The sequence below is a fragment of the Stenella coeruleoalba genome (assembly GCF_951394435.1).
Source record: "Stenella coeruleoalba genome assembly, chromosome: 15".
In the NCBI taxonomy this organism is placed as follows: domain Eukaryota; kingdom Metazoa; phylum Chordata; class Mammalia; order Artiodactyla; family Delphinidae; genus Stenella; species Stenella coeruleoalba.
The window spans coordinates 65,664,345-65,678,203 of record NC_137161.1 but is presented as its reverse complement, the minus strand read 5'-3'; the positions used below and the strand labels follow the sequence as shown (position 1 = coordinate 65,678,203).

At 42.7% G+C, this 13,859-nt stretch overlaps 1 long non-coding RNA gene across 1 annotated transcript; it reads right to left on the bottom strand.

Moving 5' to 3' along the window:
• Positions 1-7,209: 7,209 nt before the first annotated feature.
• LOC307198705 lies at positions 7,210-9,406 on the bottom strand. Its single transcript, XR_013831673.1, has 3 exons — positions 9,378-9,406; positions 9,222-9,285; positions 7,210-7,606 (listed from the first exon to the last, which is right to left on the bottom strand). It is a non-coding gene; the product is annotated as an uncharacterized lncRNA (long non-coding RNA).
• Between the last annotated feature and the right edge of the window lie 4,453 nt (positions 9,407-13,859).

Below are 13,859 nucleotides of genomic sequence, written 5' to 3'. Positions count from 1 at the left end.
ACTTTGTAATTTCACATGTCAAAGCCTCAAGGAGAGACTGACTAAACTCTTTCTCATCTCTAATTACAAATTTTGGGAGAGAGGATTTGGGGTGGGTCCAGTTTGGGACAGATGTCCATCCCTGGTCCAATCAGCTAAGCCCAAGTATGTGGGCTCATCCAGAACAAATATGGCTGCCAAGACTCTGCCAATGGATGCTGGCAGCAAGCTATTGGCCTGTGGCCTTGACAGACACTCCACATCACCTATCAGAATAAACTCAAACTCTTCAGTAGGGCACACAGAATCCTTTACTCCCTACCCCCTTAATTGCTACCTCTCTGCCCCATGCCCTGCGACCCCTGCACAAATTCTGCCCTTCATCTGTGCTAAAGGTACAATGCCCTGACCTCACCTCACTGTTTCCTACCTCCAGGCCTTCACTCAGGCTGTTCCCTCCATCTAACGAGCCTTCCCTCTCCACTCCCTTTGTCTACCTGACAAGCTCTCACTTATATTTATATTTCAAAGCCCAACTGAAGCATTCCCTTTGGAAAATCTTTTCTGACTTCCTTCAGAGTCAGCCTCCCTCTTTTATTTCATTCTGTGCCTGTATGTTCCTCTTTTATAGCCCTTAGAACACTCAGTCACAATTTTTGTTATATTGCTTTTCTCTTGCAGTAGACTCTGGGTTCCAGGTTATTAGAGAAAATTCACCTTACCTATCCCAAAGTCTAGCACAGTGCTTGCTTTGTACTCAAAACTATTTGTGGAATAATGAATGAATGCATGTTATCACCTGGGCACAATGGGATACACAGTTTACAAATAAAGCACAAGTCTCTGTCCTTTAGGAACCTCCAAGTGACTAAGGAAGACATTAATATGAATACTGGTTACAAAAATAAAGATGTAATCCAAGGGCTAAGGAAGAACAAAGGGAGCTGCCACTTAAACTGGGAGAATTACGGACAGCTTCTGGGAGGAGGTGATTTTGAGTGTCACAAAGGATGAGTAGGAGTTTGCCAAGTGGTGTTAGATAGGGAGGGGGAACTAGAAAGACAAGGCCATATTAAGGAAAGAGCATGAACAAGGCATGGGGAAAGGACCTTGCTAGGCTTGTAGCTGCAACAGAGAGCAGTTATAGGGACAATATGACCATGGATACCAGGTGGGAACAGCATCACCCGGTGTTCTGAGAAGGGGAGCCCCAGTCACACCTGGGCCTTTTGGCTGTTCTCAGGAATAAGCTGGGAAGAGAAAACCACTTTATGTTGTACTCATGGAGCCACCAGCTCCTCAGGACATCCACCCAGAGTCTCTCTCCCTCCATGGATTTTCTCAGGAGAGAGGGAAAGACACGAAGTTTCCAACAGTCTTGAGTCAAAGAAACCAAGTCTTCAGAGTCTGGAGTCTGCATGACCTCTTCCACTCCCTCCCCCAAATGACAGAGGGGTAGGGTGGCCTCTCTGAGCCTGGAATGAGACATTCGCTTCCCACCTCCTGCACATAATAGAACATTTTCTAAGCCTCTCTGATTTCAGTTTGCTCTGCTAGCCACAAGCAGGTCTTTCTCCTCTCTGAGCCTCAGTTGTTCATCTGAGAAAAGGTGATAATGGCCCCTCAGGATTATTATGAGGGTTAAAGTTAATGTAGGTCAGACACCTAACCATGATTGACATCTAAAAGGTACTTAGTTAACAGTGGCCATTACAATTAATTTCTTAAATAAATATTGTGCTTGTCTTTCATCTCCTGCTCTAGAACTATAAGTTTCTGGAGTAGATTCATGCCCCATACTGTCTAGCATATATTTATGCTCAATAAATGTATGTTACATCAATGACTGCCTAGAATCCTAGATTTTCAGACTGAGAGATACCTAAGAAAACAGCTATTCCAACACCTCATTTTATACACGGAGGAAAGAGAGACTTCTGACTCCATCATGTGTTTCCTTACCCACAAGAAAATGGAGTGGCTATTGGGTGGTCATAAGGATTCAATGAGTAAATACATATGTAGCGTTAAGGCCAGTGTCTGGCACATAATAACCATCAATAAGTATCAGTACTGTTATAGGATGATTGAGATGGGCCCAAAGGCACATAATGAAGTCATAGTGAGACTGAAGCTGGGGCCATGTGCTCTTCCCAGTCTATCACCTTCCCCATCACACCCCACTGCTTCCACATGCGCCTTACCCTAGTTCCTGAACTCACATGGGGTGTGGAACTCACATGGTGTTCCCATGTCCCAACAGGGCACAGGTTGACCCCTAATTCCTGGGGAGGACTTCTCAGGCAATCTGATTGTCAGTCAAACCAGGGTCTTGGCCAGCTTAGGGCCCCATCATCTCTGAGCACCTTCCCTGCTTGCAACATCCCAAATATGCTGAACTACTTCGTCTTCAATTGTATAGAACGGTTTGTCTCAATCAGGGCAAAATCAAATTTTGCCCCCAGAGGACATTTGACAATATCTGGAGACATCTTTAGTTATCAAAATTGGGGTGAAGGGTGCTACTGGTTTCTAATGGGTAGAGGCCAGAGATGTTGCTAAACACCCTACAAGGCACAGGCCAGTCCCTTACAACAAAGAAGTATTCAGTCCAGAACGTCACTGAGCCGCTGTTGAAAGACCCTAATGTCAGAGCATGTGCGTTCAGATGCTTCACATCTGTTTCGTAGCTACACAATCAGCAGGTAGCTTTGGCATTAAAGAGACCAGGGTTTAAATTTTAGCTCATCCACTTACTAGCTGTATGACTTTGGACGTGATACGTAACTTCCAGTTTCCTCATCTGAAAACTGGAGATATTTATGCTGTAGTGAAGCTGTATGAGGCTACACAGAAAACACATCGTAGGTGCTTAAGACATAATAGGTAGTAGACAATGTCCATTATTATTTACCTCCTCATTTTTGTAAGGTATGTAAATATGTATTCTTGCAAAGTTTGGTTGGGGATGAGCCAGAAGTTGGCTGACAGAAGACAGATTAATGGATGTTGATGGATTACTCAGGGCCAAGGAAGGCTCCAAGGCAAGAGATGGGAACCTGGGCAAGGTGAATGGGAGGGAGTGGAGGCAGAAGTAGTAGGGGAAAGAATCCATGCATGTAGGAAATTATCATTCACTCATTTATTTAAAAATGTTGTAGGCCAGGCTCTATGCTAGAATCATAGACATGATTCATTTATTCATTCAATAAAAATTTAGTGAACACCTACTATGTACTAAGCACTATGTACTTAGCACTGTACTAACACACCACCCATTTGTTCATATCTTTATTTATTTATTCTGTAGTTATTCACTGAGTGCCCACTCTGTCCCAGGCATTGTGTTACCATTTCACATGCACTGCTCCCTCCCTCACTCACTTACCCACTCCCTCATTAATTCATTATTTAATTAACTCATTCAACAATTGTTTATAAGAACCTATGCTATACCAGACACTAGGTTAACTGCTGATAAAAGACTGAAAGCTCTAGAAAGGGAAGAGACAGGTCATTGATGGACCTTCATCTAGGATGGGGAAACCACAAGGGAAGCAAAAAATTCTGGACTTTATGGAATCATGGTACAACCCGCTTAGTGGTCAAAACTTTGTGGAGAGAAGACCCTCCACAGCAGCTAGTAGGCAGAAGCTCATTTTCCCAAGATCCCAGGTTGTCAATGATATAGACGTGAATGGTAAAGTCTGAGGTCTAAATTAGAATTGTTAGGTGATTTTCTAGGGCTTGGTTGCAGAGAACATAATCCACTTCAGCTACTAAAGCATAGTATCTCTTGGGTTTTGGGCTCTGTTCATTGCTTGTACAGCGATGGATTTTAGAATCATTGGGAAAACTGAAGGAACAGCTTCTAGACTGAGCTTCTTGGAGTGACTCCTAAAGCTAAAGGGCAGAATTGAGCCCCAAAGAACTTCTGCTCCCACCATACTAATCTGCAGCTGGAGATCCGAGCCAGCTCTGCTGTGCACTGCACCAGCAAGGGTGCCTCTTACCTTGCCCCAGACTTAACTCAGTTCTGAATCTGAGTTTCAAGCAAGATTGTCTGATTTTCAGAAGCCCTCTCTGGGAGATGTAGTTTCTATCTTTCCAGGAACAAAAGCATTTTGGAAGGAAGATGGAATGAAAGTAGATTGAGCCAATCCACAGTCTTCCTCATAGGGGATTAATTTAGGTGTAAATCAGTGATAAAGTAGGTTCTGTAAATCTAACCCTCTAAGTTACCATCAGAATACACTGTTCTACAGGTGTTAAAAGCTTTCCCTTTAAAGAGCTGGCTGAGCAAATGTGTGCTGATGACCCATTCATTCTGGAATTCAACCGAATCAGAATGTTTGTGGGTAGGGACCAGGAATCTGTATTTTTTAAACTTTTTTGGTAACCCCTCTGATCAGCCTGATTTGAGACCACCGAGAAAAACTAATTCATAACAAATGACTTAATGAATCCTCCCAGGAATGTGTACATCTCAACAGAAGACAATTTCCTCAAAAGAGTAGATTGTCTAATGCCAGAATAAGACAGGAGAAGAAAGCTTTCTCTTTTCATCAAACTAAACCAGGTGGGCACCACTCATTTCATATAATCATAGTCAAATCTTTCTTAAGGGGGTTTTGGAACTTGCATTTAAACGAAGAATGCCAATACTGTCAGTAACTAACTAGATAGTTGCAAAATTGAATCTCAAGAACTGAAATCTGGCCCACATCAAATAAAAGAAATAGAGTCTCTGCCCTCATAATGCGAACCACCTCACAGAGCAGACTAACAGGTAACCAGACAACCATAATTACTATTTAGGGGCGATAAGTAAGTGCCCCGATTTGAGGAGCGGGGGAAGGAGGTGTGTGGACACAGAGTGAAAAGGAAGCGTCAGCATGGATCCCTGCCCAGCCTGCGGGCATCAGAAAATCTTCTTGACGGAAGTGCTGTGTTAGCTGAGATCTGAAGGACGAGGTGGCCAGGCACAGAGGCCAGGGAGAGGGAAGAGAGCTACAGGTGGAGGGACCCATAGGTGAAAAGCCATGTGAGGGCCAGACACATTCGGAGAACTGAAATGTGTTCAGCACGGCCGGAGCACAGAAAATGAAATGACTGATTCTGAAAGTGGTGGCCCTGTACTAAAGGAAAGCAAGGAAGCAACATCAGCTGAAATCTTGGAAGGGCAGAGAGACCTGGCACGGACTGTCCCAAGGATGGAGCAGCGACCATCCAGTGCCCAGAACTGGGCAAGCGGCTTCCGTGTCAGCTCACTGGCTGTAATTGAGCTAAACCAGCAGGAATAAACGGCGAATCCGATAGGGCTGGAATGAAATCGCTGTCCCAGCTTCACGCCGGAGGAGCATCTAAGGAAGGAAAAGCTTTCAGTGGCCTTGCAAGAGGAGCCTGAGCACAGTTCTCCTTACTGCAGGAGTCTCCGTTTAGAAGCACACAGCACAGATCGCGTCCTTAAACCAAGCACATCGGGAACACAGCTGATCGTCTAGCCCGTCAATACCGTATGATTCCTTTTAGTCTCCCTTCCCATTCTTGAATCTGATCCAGGCAAAGGAGACACCGGAGAGGTAGGTTCAGGGACCCATACACACAGACAGACACACACACACACACACACACACACACACACACACAAAAATGCCCACAAGCCCCGTTATAAATGTCTTGTTCTCTCTCATTCCTCCCACCGAGCCCTGTGCTCAGCCCTCCTGGCTTCTGGTTCTCCTGTTTTCAGCTCACCTGACGGTCCACACTCAGCACCACCTCCCCAGCTTTGCCTCATCCTCCCTTTTCAATCATGATTTGACTTCTTCTTCCAACTAGGCTGTCTTAAAAGCTGCCTTGATACACTCTTTCCCGGTTTAACCTGGAGAGTGTTTTGTGATGAAAAGATTATGGCTCTCGGATCCCTCCTTAGCTGTATGACCTTGAGCAGGTGATAACCTCCCTGAGCCTTGCCTCCCTCACCCATGAAATGGGAACAACAATGGCTATGTCAGCACTGGAGTGAAGATCAAATGGGAATCCATGCAATACCTTTACTTCAGTACCTGGCATATAAAAAGAATGCTAGAGAAGGACAGTGTCCTTTTGTTTTCTTTCCCCTCACCAAAAGGAGCGCTTTTCTCATGGCCACTAGTCTGAAATTAGGTAACCATTATGATTGTGTTTTCTTTTCTCAGTTTCCCAGATTATGTTGGGCAGAAAGCAGATAAGAAGCACTTGTTTAGAGTTTCTTGCATTTTTAGCAATTCTAAGAATAACCATCGCGGCGCTAAGAATAACGCGTAGTTGATTTCTCCCATGTTTGCTCTCAGAGAATTTGATGTTTTTATGCAGTTGGTTGGAAATGTGGGGAGCATTTGGGGCTGTCATAGTGACTAAGCAGACACGATTGACAGCGTAAGTAGCTGATTGCAAAATAATCTGCAATGTGCAGAATTTGTCCAGCCCCAAAGGCCTATTAGTTACCCATTGAGAAATACCATATAAAGCACAATGAAGCCGCAGAGAGAAATTCTGGGGGAACTGGGGCTAGACTCAAGGATCATTTCCATCCAGAGCAGCTCTTCAATTCAAAAACGTTCTTTAACATATTTAACAGACATGCAACAGATATGAATTTAGCTCTTATTCTATAAATTAAGTGGATAAAAACTGTCACAGTACTTTATTTTCTCTAAATCAAATTTGAATCCCAGCCTCATCCCATTGGCCGGGTGGGAAATTCAGTTCCAGTTATTATCAGAGCTTCTTCTCACTCTCCAGGACTAGGGAAGGACCTCAAAGTTCTTAGCAAGAGCGGAATATTCTGGGAGCCACTTCACTCTTTCGAGTCAGGCAGCTCTACTATGATGGGTCTTGCTTGGCCATGGGCCCCAGAGGATGCTGGAAGCCCAGAGACTAAGCACACCTCCGTGGGTGCACCTTGACCATCACCCTGAGGTCTTGACTCCCCAAAGCCTTGTGAAGGGATCAGCCTCTCACAGAGGCTGTCCAACTTCCTATGCTTGGGATTTACTCTTCTCTCTGTCCTTCTCATTTCTGCCGCCCCCCCAAAAGAACTTGCCCCCCTATCCTCACTTTTTCAGGGCCCACCTAGTATTATCTTCCCAATAAACTCTGCAATAAAACTAGGAAGGGGGTTCACCTTCCAGGCAAAGACAAAGGAGTGGTTACCTTCTTGGAAAACACCTTATTTTATCTATTCTAGGATATAAATCTTTTCCTGCCTCTTAACATCTCTGACAGTCTGAGGCATCACTATTGATGGCATCTTACCATGGCCGTTGGTCAGTGGCCTTCAAGACATAGGTATTATTTTCTGTGTGTGTCCAAATTTGGTTGTCACTCCAGATGGCAGGACGGGACACCTAACAACCCCTTGACCTGTCAGTCAACAAACTATTGAGGACCATCTAAGGAAGGGATATGAGTCTTGGTTGTTATCTGAAAACTTTCATTACAACGACCTGATAAGATCTAGAAAATGTCAACATCAAACCTTGTAGAATGAGTGTCAGCGGCTTGAAGAAGATCCCAGTGACAACGATGGAGCTCTCTTGTAGGAAATGCCACATCACCAGCACTCCAAACAGCACAGAGGCTGACACTGTGTGGAAAAACACAGATACTGTTGACCACCGATGGCTCTGAGTTGAAAAGTGATTCACAAGAGTCGTGCATTGAACGTGAGGAGATTTTAGGACCATCCTAAACCATCTTTTGCTAACATTTTCTGTTTGATATATCCATTAGAGTGATACGTGTTCAAATCTATGTCTCAAAAAGGCTAGCAGGCGTTTTTCATGAATATAAAAGTAAAATTCTAAATGATTAGCATGTGTCAGAGCTTAATTGGTAGTGTGATGTTTTTTCTTAGTGAGATACAAAGTAGTGGTACATCTTAAGATCAATACCACATGCTGCACACCAAGACCCTCGCCAACTGAGAAACAGCAGCTGAAGAATGGAAAAATGAGATGTCAGGGAAGGAGGAATGCCAGTTTTTGCCTGTGGTCTGCAACTTCTCGATCTGGACCCTAAGCCCCAGAGCCCCTGCCTGAGCTCCCAAAGTATTGCCAAATGAAGAGCAAAGACAGGGCTGTGAGCTCCAGCATAGCAAGCCCTTGACAAGGAATGCAAGGACCTGTCCACTAAGTGGCCTCAGAGACCCTATTAAGCAAATACTTTGTGTTAAACACTGTCCTAAGCACTTTACGAAACTAAGTCATTTAATCCCCAGAGCAAACTATAAAGCAGAAACTACTATTTTCATCATTCTCATTTCCAGACTGGGAAACTGAGGCATGGGGAGTTTAACAAACTCACCTGTGTTCACATAGCCAGTAAGTGGCTGAGTGAGGATTCAGACCCAGGCAGTCCGCCCCATAGTCTGTGTACTTTCTTTCTTCCTATGCTCTGCTACCCTGTCACGCTTGTCAGCAAAAAAATAACCACCGTCTCTGGGTTATTGTGCTGCTTAAATAATAGAAATAAAGTCCCTGGCACATAGTAAGTCTTTAATAAATGACAGTCATCAACTTCATTCTCCAGGCTGCCAGTCTTTTAATTCACATAGAGAATAATAATAAATTCTACTTGTATTGTTTTACAAGTTTAGAAAACGCTTTCACCTTAATCACCCTCATTCATCCTTATAACAGTCATACAATCCACTGTTTTGATTGTAATAATGTTAACATATAGTACTTTATACGTCCCAGGCATTATTCTATGTGGCTTATGCATTTAGTCCTAAACTCAGTTCTACAGCTCTGTGAAGTAAGTACTATAATTATCCCCATAGCACTGGCCCAGAGAGGTTAAGTAATGTGCCCAAGGTCACACAGCTAGTAAATAGTTAGTGGTGCTGGAATGAAACACAGAGAGTCTGGTTTCAGACTCTGAGCTCTGAACCTCTACTCTGGGAGGTCCATGTATGAGGCAATTCAGGCTCTTAAACCCCTGTGATGAGTGACAGAGTCAGTAAGTGACAGAGCCAGAACTCAAACCCAGGGCTGTCTGTCACCAGTGTCCCCAGTAGTGATTTTTCTGACCCTGCCGTCTTGCACATCCAAATGGCCTAACGGAAACAGCCTTGAGTTGATGGTCAGGAGAAACAGGTTCTAGTCCTGCCAAGAAAATAATTGGTCAACAGCTGAGTGACCTTGGGCAAATCACTTTGCCTCCATGCTTCATTTAAAAAATTAGGGAGTCATACTCACTTGCTCTTTAATATCCTGTAATTCTAAGCAACTATTTTCCGGTACTGAATTGTCTGCCACAATTCTGTTTGAAGAGGAGAAATGCAGCATGTTTCTTATGGCTCAAGGTCAACTCCACCCCCACCCCGAGGAAAACTCTGGAAAATGCCTCTGTACCCGATGAAACCCGGCATGTCCTCTGAGGTGCAGCTCAAATGCACAGCAGCCAGAAACACAGTCACTTCTCCGGAGACCCCTCCAGCTCCCAGCGGCTTCCTCTCGTCACTACTGGGAAGAATTACACAACACTTCTCTGCGCTCCTGCGATACTTAGTTCGTGCCTCTATATCAGCAATTACGGTATTCACTGACATTAGGGGTAAGCGTGTGTGTGTGTGTGTGTGTGTGTGTGTGTGTGTGTGTGTGTGTGTGTGTGTGGGTGTGTGTGGGTGTGTGTGTTCCCCACCGAACAGGAGCTCCTTGAGGGCACAGCCTGTATTCCATTAATTTTCATATGCTTGGCAAATTATATTAGATCGACCATATGTAACTGCCAATATTTGACCATTTTTGACCTGCACAAATGGCAATTTCATATGGTTTAACCTAACAGATACTCATTAAATATGGGATATTTACTGTTGTGCAATACATGCCTTCCTTTAAAACCTCATGTTCTGCAAGAGAGCTCAGTAAGCTTTTTCTGTAAAAGGCCACGTAGTAAATATTTTAGACTTTGTGTGCCTTATAGCCTCTGTCCCAACTATTCAGCTTTGCCAATTTTTTTATCAGAGCAGTCATAGACAATCTATAAATGAATAAGTATGGCTGTGTTCCAGTAAAACACCGTTTATAAAAACAGGATGGACTCATGAGGAAACAGAAAATCTGCATAGCTCTATAACAAGTAAAGAGATTGAATAATCAATCAAGAAACTGCTCACAAAGAAAAGCTCAGGACCAGATGGATACACTGGTGAATTCTACTAAACATTTAAGAATTAATACCATTTCTTCATGAACACTTCCAGAAAATAGGAGAGGAGAGAATACTTTCCAGTTCCTTCTATGAGGCCAGTATTACCTTGATGCAAAAAAACAAAGGCATCAAAAGAAAAAAATCTACAGACCAATATCTCTTAAGAATACAGATGTAAAAATACTAAAAAAATACTTCAAGTTGAACCCAGCAATATATAAAAAGGATTATACATCATGACCAAGTGGGATTTATCCCAGGAATGCAAGGTAGGTTTAACAACTGAAAATCAAGTTATGGAATACAGCACATAAATAGAACAATGTACAAAACCACATGATTAACTGAATAGACACGGAAAAGCACTTGACAAAATTCAACACCCCTTTATGGTAAGAACATTCAACAAATTAGATATGGAAGGGAACTTCCTTAAGCTGATAAAGGGCAGCTACAAAAAAATTACTGCTCACATCATCCCTAAAGGTGAAAGACTGAATCTTTTCCCTCTCAGATGAGGAACAAGACAAGGACATCCACTCTTACCTTTTCTATTCAACATTGTACTGGAGGCTCTAGCCAGGGCAATTAGGCAAGAAAATGAAATAAAAGGCACTAGGAAAAAAAGAGGTAAACAATCCCTATTGCAGATGTTGCGATCTTGCATATAGAAAACCTTGCATATAAAGAAATCCACTAAAGAATTTTTTGCATGTAAGAAACTGTTAGAATGAATAAATGAGTTCAACAAGGTTGCAGGATATAAGATCAATATACAAAAAATCTATTGCATTTCTATATACCAGCAACAAACACTCCAAAAACGAAATTAAGAAAACAATTCCATTTACGATACCATCAATAAAACATTTAGGAATAAATTTAACAACAGAAGTGCAAAATTTTACAAAACGTTGTTGAAAGAAATTAAAAACCTAAATAAATAGAAAGACATCTCATGTTCCTGGATTAGAAGACCTAATATTGTTAAGATGTCAATGGACCCCAAATTGATCTATAAAGTCAACACAATTCCTATCAGACAATGTCGAATGCCAAAAGTAGAAAAGTATAAGATGCAAAATAAAAGAAGGAAAGTCCTGGATGGACTGGATAGAAACCACTTTCTTAGTCACACATAGCAAAAGATAATGAACAATTTTGGAATTGGAAATTAATATTCATAATCATATATATTTTATGCTAACTGAACAATAAACTGTATACAAGTCTCATTCCAAAATTTAGACTCATTCTTCTCAACTAACCTTTTTGTCATATTCATAAAATTCAGAATTAATATGGGGGGGATATGGTTGAGAAAGCTCTCAGGATTGGGTGGATCATCTCTGACAATTATAATCACTATTTTTTGCCAAAGTGGGAAGATGGATCCATTTTATAATAGTGCCTTAGCCCATTTCTGTCCAGGAATGCTAAATAGTACCCAAGTAGGGGTGTTCACATGAGTAATCAGTATCATTACCATCTACATGATTCTTTTGATGCTAAAGAAGTTATCTAGCTGAAAGGAACTACATATTTCTTCTCATTTGCTCAGCTTGTGTTGAATGCTTTGCTATGATGCCACACAGGGGGCTAGGTGCTAGAATATGGCAGAGAACAAGCTCCAACTCTTGCTTCAACCCTAGAACTTGTAATCTGCTTGGATATCATCTAATTCAATGGTTCTCAACTGGGGGCAATTTTACATCCTGGGGGGCATTTGGCAGTATCTGGGGACTTTGTCACAATTAGGGGAATGCTACTGGCATCTATTGAATAGGCCAGGGTTGCAGCTAAACATTCTAAAATATACAGGACTATCCCCAGAACAAAGAAACAAAGAAACTCAATCTCCCCATTTTACAGAAGAATAAACTGAGGCCTATGTAATGATGCACCCAAGATCATCGGCTCTACAGAAATGGAGTCCAGAAGTCCTGGTTGCATACTGCGTTCAATAAACTTTCACCTTCCCTTCTTTGAACTGATACTGAGGACTCATTTTGACATTTGTTCTCCCTTTCCTAAAAGCAATGGGTTCTGCAGTTGCACCCTAATGGAAGGCTGTTTTAGCCAGTAATGGAGAAGCAATCACCTTTGATCTGCATGATTGCTGCAGGAGACGGGCTCGAGAGTTGAGTAACAGAGCTGCCTTGGCATGGTTGGATATGGCTTCTGGACTTTGAAAGTAAGGATACTGTGAAGAAACGCACAGACTTGGAAGTTCCATTTATGCATTCTTTCCTTTTCTTGTTCATTCCTAGATTCAAAACAAAAAATACTGAGCCCCTACTATGTGGCAAACATAGGCTAGAAACCAGAGGCATGACAATGGATAATCAATATGTGGTCCCTTTTTTCAAGAGCTCGTGGTAAACAAGAGACACAGAGATGAACAAGGCATTACAATACATTGAGATAGAAACACTGATGGAGGCAGGACAGGATGGAATGGGATGTGGCAGGCGGTCAGAGTTATTGGTTGCAAGCAACAGAAACCAATTTTGGCTTATTTGAGCAGAAAAGAAATTTACTGGAAAAATACCAGGGAGCCCACAGAAGCACCAGAGAGCCTAAAGAACAAGGCTCAGAAAACAGACAGGAAAAGGGAGGCTCAGCTATAGCTGGTATCTCAGCCTCAAATCTACCATGATGAGGACTCTGCGACTGCAGTCAGGGAACACTGGCTGTTAAAGTTTAACAGCACTACTCCAGCACTGGACACTATAAGTTGCACTGGACTCCTGCCCCATGACCCTGGAGCCAGCATTTTGCTGGCACAGCTATGGCAGGATGGCTTCCCCAGTGTCCCAGCTTTTTTAACTTTCCAGATTCTAAAGCAAAGTCTTTGGCTCACTCTGGCTGCAAGGCATGCTGGGAAAGTAAGCATCTCACCTGTTGAGTTTCCGCAGATAGAGGCCAGCTCTGTCTCCCACCACCAAAACTCATGCGTAAGAACAAGTCCTCCTAGGCTTTGCTCAAATGTCACCTTCTCAGTGAGACCAAAGTGTATCAAATCAACCCATTGTACACCTTAAACTTATACAACTTTATATGTCAACTATATCTCAATAAAGCTGGAAGAAAAGGGAAAAAAACCCTCTAATACCTCCCTCCCACAGCACTTGTTACCACCCTTCCATGCTATATTTTCCCCCATAGCTCTTATTATTATCTCATATACTATATGTCTATTTCTTTATATACTTGTCTATGCCTCCCTTCTCAAATGTAAGCTCCATTTGGAAGGAATCTGTGTCCAGTTTATTCACTGCTGAGTCCGCAGTGCCAAGCACAGTGTCTGAAGCATAGTAGACTCTCAATAAACATTGTTGAATAAACGAATGAATGGATGGATTCTTCAAACAAAGGGAGATCAAAGACCCCAAGGATCCCAATTTCAACAAACGCTCACTGCACAGAGCCTTTGGGAAAGGCCTGGGGATAAATCAGAGAGAGCTTCCTGGAGGAAGTGCAACCTGAGCTGAGTCTTCAGAAGGGGCAATGCAGGCAAATCAGGATCGAGAAAGCAAGACTTAAACAGTTATGTGGGATTCCAAGAATGTGTTGTTTTATGGTTTGCCAGGATTCTGGGATCAGCCAAGCTCCCTGCATCTTTTCTGTAAGAAGGAGGCGCTGGGTTGGACAGGTACAGCATCAGGCTTGACCACCAA